The sequence below is a fragment of the Schistocerca piceifrons genome, chromosome 6 (assembly GCF_021461385.2).
Source record: "Schistocerca piceifrons isolate TAMUIC-IGC-003096 chromosome 6, iqSchPice1.1, whole genome shotgun sequence".
Classification (NCBI taxonomy): Eukaryota; Metazoa; Arthropoda; class Insecta; order Orthoptera; family Acrididae; genus Schistocerca; species Schistocerca piceifrons.
Genome location: NC_060143.1, coordinates 193,449,950 through 193,456,917, shown reverse-complemented (window position 1 = coordinate 193,456,917; position 6,968 = coordinate 193,449,950).

The following is a 6,968-nucleotide window of genomic DNA, read 5'->3' as shown; positions in this document are numbered from 1 at the left end:
ACATTAGCAACAGCGTACACCGAAACATCCGGAAGAAGATCCCGGCAGAGTGTTCAAAACGTTGATTATGTTAGTAGGAAATATGATTCGGCCTAACAACCCAGAAGATTTTAACTTTAGTGACAACGACAACGAAAGCCTACGGACTTACATGTTCCACCGTGTCCACTACTTGTAAACGGTTGGAAGGCTCAGATGTGAAAGGGACTATTTAGTGATTGGTGCGTAACATAGCGATCCACCCTTGCGGTGACAGTACATGATCGAGCTTTGACGACGAGTATGGCAGCTCTCACACTGCCATGTAGTCCAATATAGGGCCAGTGTTACATCCAAATGTCCCACAAATCTACATATTTACCAAGGAAAATCGCCAAACAGCTGTATATTTTCAGGAGTTATTTTATTTACACTATCAATTTCGGCATCTCATTAATGCCATCTTCAGGCATTGTTGTCATCTCTTTGAAGTAAACGCTCCAAAAACTAATACACAGAATCCAGACACTGAAGGCTCCAGTTATGCAGGTATATATATATCTGATTGTCTTATACATGAATTGCATAGGCGCCTGAACAAGGCATTAATGAGATGCAGAAACTTGTTGTCTAAAAGACATAACATCTCAAAACGTACGGCCGTTTGGTGATTTTCCTTAATTCATATTTGACCATCAGCTGTCCTGTATCTGCAATGGATCAACAGAGAAACTGGATACTCACGATTCGTCCCGCCAACCAATGGAGACCCACTCTGACTATCCTTTCAAAGTCTGTCAGGTGCTGATAACAGTGTCTCACAAAGGCACGTGGCATATCCGAGTCCTACGCAATGATCACTTAGCATCTGACGTTGTTTACATCCCTTATATAATATAGGGTGCCTGGTACTAACACTGTCAACACTAGTACGCTGTGGTGGCCGTTCTGCGTGTCACAGAGAACTGCATCTAATCACTTACATATCCACCGGCGGTGTGTATATGTACGAGCTCACATTTACACCTTACCATGTGTTCCGGGTACTTCACTTTTTTCCAGGCAAAGTATCTACAACTACACTTTGCTTATAGATATGTCGTGTGTGGGAGATGGAACTTTTTTACACCTTACAGTGAGGTGACAAATATCATGGGATACCTCTTAATATCGTGTCGCACTTCCTTTTGCCCGGAGTAGCGCTGGAAGTCCCCTGCCGAAATATTGAGTCGTATTGCCCCCATAGCAGTCCATAATTGTGAAAGTGTTGCCGGTGCAGATTTTTTGCACGAACTTACCTCTCGATTATGTGTCATAAATGTGTGATGGGATTCTTGTCAGGCTACCTGAGTGGCCAAAACATTCACTCCAATTATCCACAATGTTCTTCACACCAATCGGGAGCAGTTGCTCCCTAGTAACGTGGCGTATTGTCACCCATAAATATGTCATAGTTGTTTGGGAACACGAAGTCTATGAATGGCTGAAATGGTCTCCCGGTAGCCGACCATAACCGTTACCTGTCAATGATTGGTGCAGCTGGACCACAGGACCCAGTCCATTCCATGTAAACACAGACCCACACCAGTATGGAGCCATCACCAACTTGCGCAGTGCCTTGTTCACAACTTGGGTCCATGGCTTCGCGGGGTCTGCGCCACACTCGTACCGACTGAAATCTGACCAAACCAAGGTTTCCAGTCGTCTTGGATCCAACCGATACGGTTACGAGTTGAGGAGAGTGGTGTGAGGTAATGCTTGTAATTTGGTATTCCTGGCACACTCTTAGCACTGTGGATCTCGGAATATTGAATACCCTAACGACTGCCCAAATGAAATGTCGTATGTGTCAACCTCCAACTACAATTCTACGTTCAAAGTCTTTTATTTCAGGCGATGCGTCTGTAATCACGTCGGAAACCTTTCACTTGTATCATCTGAGTAAAAATGAGAACTCCGGAAATGCACTGCCCTATTATATCTTGTGAACGCAGTACTACCGCCATCAGTATGCATGCATATCTCCATCCCATGACTTTTATTACCTCAGTGTATGTTAGAGTTTCTTCACTAACGTGTGGTGTCTATGAGGGTTTCTTCACTAACGTATGGGGCAAGAGGCGGATGAATATCTGAACGCCTTTAGGTGTAGATTTTTGGTCAATAGATATGCAGCGATTAGTATGATTAATCAGTAATTCAAAAACAGCTTTAATCGCATTTATTATTATACCGCCAACCGGTTTCAACCCGACGTAGGGGTCATCTTCTGGGCGTTTACACCATTGGTCGACTGCTGGTGGTGTCACTCCTGTCTATATAACGGCAATTATGACCCCTACGTCGGGTTGAAATCGGTTGGCGGTATAATAATAATAATAATAAATGCGATTAAGACTGATTTTGAATTATTGCCTTTAGGTGTGCTATGAACTGCTTACCTTGTGTGTGGGATCTGTACGGTGTTGATACGAGGTGGTTGAAGTATATTCGTAATTTCTGCGCTGAAATATGGTTCTCAAAATGTACGGAGTCTTGTTTTTCACTAAACATAGTCTTCCCCTATTCGCTCTGTGTGCCCTGTAAGTCCGACCTGAAATCTGTGCCATACGCATGAGCAGCATACAATTGTATGGTACAATATATACAACCGACAGTTTCTTGAGGTCTTTCTATTGACGCGTAGGGGTCATGAGAAAAAAGAAGAGAAACTAGGATGCGGAAAGAAGGACCCATGTAGTCTGCCGGCCGGTGTGGCCGTGCGGTTCTAGGCCCTTCAGACTGGAACCGTGTGACCTCTACGGTCACAGGTTTGAATCCTGCTTCGGGCATGGGTGTGTGTGATGTCCTTAGGTTAGTTAGGTTTAAGTAGTTCTAAGTTCTGGGGGACTGATGACCACAGATGTTAAGTCCCATGGTGCTCAGAGCCATTTGAACCATTTGAACCGAGTAAATGAAACTGGAAATGAAGTGACAAAAATCAATATTCTCCTTTCGGGTGTTCAACTGAGTTCATAATTTCATTTCCCTACATGATATTTCGGTAACAGGTACAATCGTACTCTTTAGAGGCTGAGAGTAGTGGTGTTCTTATGCATTATATTGTATGGAACTGGGGACCTAGAAACGAGGCAGATGGAAAACCGCCTTAAAAACCATCCTCAGACTGGCTGGCATACCGGACCTCGACACTAATCCACCGGGCGGATACATACAGGGGAACGGCAAGCTCTCCCGCCCGGAAAGCAGTGCGTTAGACCCCTGGCTGTTCCTATGTATAATTGCTGCCTTGACTAACCACATTGGCTGTAGACCAAAAGTGAGTATGCATACTGATACAACACGCATCACCTTAATGACAACTGAGTCAGTAATATACGGCAAAGAAATGAAATTAACACCTCGGCTGAAAACCTTAAACCACGCCGCCAAGAAATCACACCGGCGAAAACGGAAATGTAGCACCTGGCTAAAATTTCCTTCTCCACTGTACTGATCATAGATTAGAAACTACACTTACACGTGCAGATCGATAAAGCTCTAGCTACATTTTCATTATTGTAGTTGTTGTTTGGCATTGACAGTTCTTGCTATGTTGGGCTGCTGGTTAGTTCCTCAAGCTCTTGGTTGTATCTGATCCTCCATTCCCCTGTATCTGCATCCAGAACCGGACCGAAGATCTTCCGAAGCACTTTTCTCTCAAAAACAAGGAGCTTATGGAAGTCCTGTGGCCCGGATGGAGGATCGCAGATGGCCTCGGAAGCTCCTGGATTTCACACCTACAGGAAAGAGACCACCAGGGAGACCCAAGAAGCGTTGGAGGGATGGACTCCATGAAGATTTAAGCCAAGTGTCAATAGATGTGGACGAATGGCGGATAGCAGCAATGGACAGAATACAGTGGAGGAGGAAACCTGTAGATGCGTGCGGTCCACTGGGCCTGATCACGTAGTAGTAGTAGTAGTAGTAGTAGTTGTTGTTGTTGTTGCTGTCGAAGTTGAGATCTTCTGTCCGAGACTGGTTCGATACACATCTCTACATTATCTTGCTCAGGCTTCTACATCCATCCGAACCTGCTTACAGTATTCATACCTTGGACTCACTCTGCAATTTTCACTCGCCATAATTCCTTCCTTTACCAAATTGAGGATTAACTGATGCCTCAGGATGTGTCCTGTCAACCAATCCTTCTTTTAATAACATTGTGCCACAAATCTCTTTTGTACCCTATTCGATTTACTACCTCATTAGTTATTAGATATACCTATCTAACCTTGAATGTTCTTCTGTAGCACTAAATTTCAAAACATCCTTGTCAAAACTGCTTATTGTTCATATTTAACTTCAGAACAAGACAGGTCTAGGGGTGGTATCCTTGGTTAGCAGAAAACGTCCTGGTTGAACTAAAAAATGAAAATAAAGAGGGTAACTGTGAAGAAATCTTAGACAACAGAAGAGATTGGCGGAAGTGGGAAGTACAGACATTTTCATTACCAGAGAGGAATAGAGCAATACATATAAGTGACTTAGTAATAAATAAATAGCACGTGCACCAAAGCGAAAGTGGTATGGTCGCAGGAAAAATATGAAGAAAAAGTCGAAACAACCTTAGGTGAAATGAAAAGCAAATTGGATGGCAACAAGAATTCAGTGGGAATTCCACTGTTAAACTCAAAGGATACAGCGGATAGGAGGAAAGACTACAAAGTACGCCTATACAAGGGGAAGGACATGCCTTATTTCCTGATCAAGAATGACATGGGAGTCCACATGGGAGTCATACGGGATCCAGTATTAGAGTCAGTCTATTTAATAAAATGTAGGATCAACTAAGGCAGATGGGATATATAACATTCTTCAGGCATTTCTAAAATTAGGGGAAGTGGCAATCAAACGACTATTCAAGTTGCTATTTAGAATCTACCAGACTTCCAGAAAAATATCGTCTACAAAATCAGACGATCATCTTAAGAGATGAAGCATCGAAGCTGAGGACAAGAATAATATGGGGAAGAAGGGGAAAGGAAGTTTAGGATCTGTCACATGACGATCAGTTTCGCTTCAGGGAAGATAAAAGCAACCAGAGAGTAAGTTTTGATACTGCGTAAGGTAACAGAAGCACGACTAAGAAAATTCTGGATATGCTGATAGGATTCGTGGGCCTATAAAGGGAAGTAAGTGTAAGTCATAGGAAAGATGGGCAATACACAGTATATAGGAAAACAATGAGGTACGAGTGGAAGACGTAGAACGAAATACCCATATTGAAATTACAGTAAGACAGGAAGTAGTCTTTGGCCACTGCTGTTCAGTTTATACACCGAAGAAACAATGACGGAGCGGTGTGGGGTATCAGGGTGGTCTCAGGCGTCTTGTCACGGTTCGCGGGACTCCCCCCATCGGAGGTTCGAGTCCTCCCTCAAGGATGGGTGTGGGTGTTGTCCTTAGTAGTGTGTAAGCTTAGGGACCGATGACCTCAGCAGCCTGGTCCCATAGAACATACCACAAATTTCCAAAATTTGCCAATGACGGAAGTAAAGAAAAATTTCAGGAGTGGGAGGGAAACAAGAACGAAAGAATAACAATGATAAGATTTGTTGACGGCAATAGTATCGTCGGTGAAAATGAGGCAGAATTACAATGCCTACTGAATGGGATGAACAGTCTAATAAGCACAGAATATGGGTTGATTGTGAATCAAAGCAAGACGAAATCAACGAGCAGCTGCAGTGACAATAATGATAAACAACATCACAATTGGTGACAACGATGGAGATGAAGTGAAAAATTTGTTTTACCTTGGTAGCGGAACAACATGTGACGGAAGAAGCAAGATGAAACCAGAATTTGAGGTAGGAATTTCAAACGAATATAGTTTTAGACTGTGTGGAACTTAAACAGGGACTTTAAGGATTTCGGAAAAGAAGTAAATCGAAGCATTTGAAATGTGTTGAAAGTTAGGTGGACTGAAAGATAACAAATCAGTAAGTTGCCTGTAGAATTGGCCAATAAAGGGACATATACAGGAGAAAGGGACCGAATTACAGAACACGTTTCAATATATCAAGAAATAACTTCCATGGTACTAACGAGAGCCGTGGAGGGCAAAAATTTGTAGTAGATAGAAGAAGCATACTCTAGTAGGGGAGGAAGAGTGTCTCTGAATATCACTTGTCGGAAAAAAAAAACGAAGTTCTTGCATTTCCTAAAGTAAGAGGGGAAAAGACGGGAAGTGCCCCCACGGTTTCCGTACAAACTTAAATGGAAAGGCGCAGCTGCAGATCATCTGAATGACCAACCTAGAAACTAATTTCAGGGCGTCGGATTTCCTTCTCGTCTCACATTAAAAATTAAAGACCTGAGGGTATGAACAGCCTCGAATCCGGGCTAAGAAAAACAGAAAGTCTTGGGGAAGGGTCCGGAAAGGAGAGTTTTATCAGCAGAGACCGGCCCCTATTTACATTTTAATGGAACAGCTCTAAACGTTCGGGAGCACGGCGGCGTCTGAACAAATTGCGCGACCATGGCGCGATCATCGCAGCTCCCGGCGAATCGCAGCCAAATGAAACCGAATGGCCCAAGCGGAATCGCTTGCCTAGATGTCCGCTGGGGGTGGTTTTCTCGACACAGATACTGTCTTCAGGCGACATGATAAGAACACCTAATATTTGACTTCCTTCTATTTTGTTTTCGAGGTGGTGCAAAGAGAAAAAGTAATTTAGTACTAATCCCCAGTGTTGTTCACCCAACTTTCAAAACATCTCACAGAAGAAAAGAAAGTCTTCTGCTAATTTGAATGTCGCGATTCTCACAAGAATCTTAAATTTCTCTCACTCAGTCTCTCTCTATCTTCAGACTTTTCCGAGCGTTCGGTTGTAAGCATACATATCACTCCTACTTGTTTTCTGGTGCCATCTATTCATTTTCCATTAAGTCGTAATCTATGTCATTTCTTCCCTCTTTGAATTCAACTGAATAAATCCTCTCTC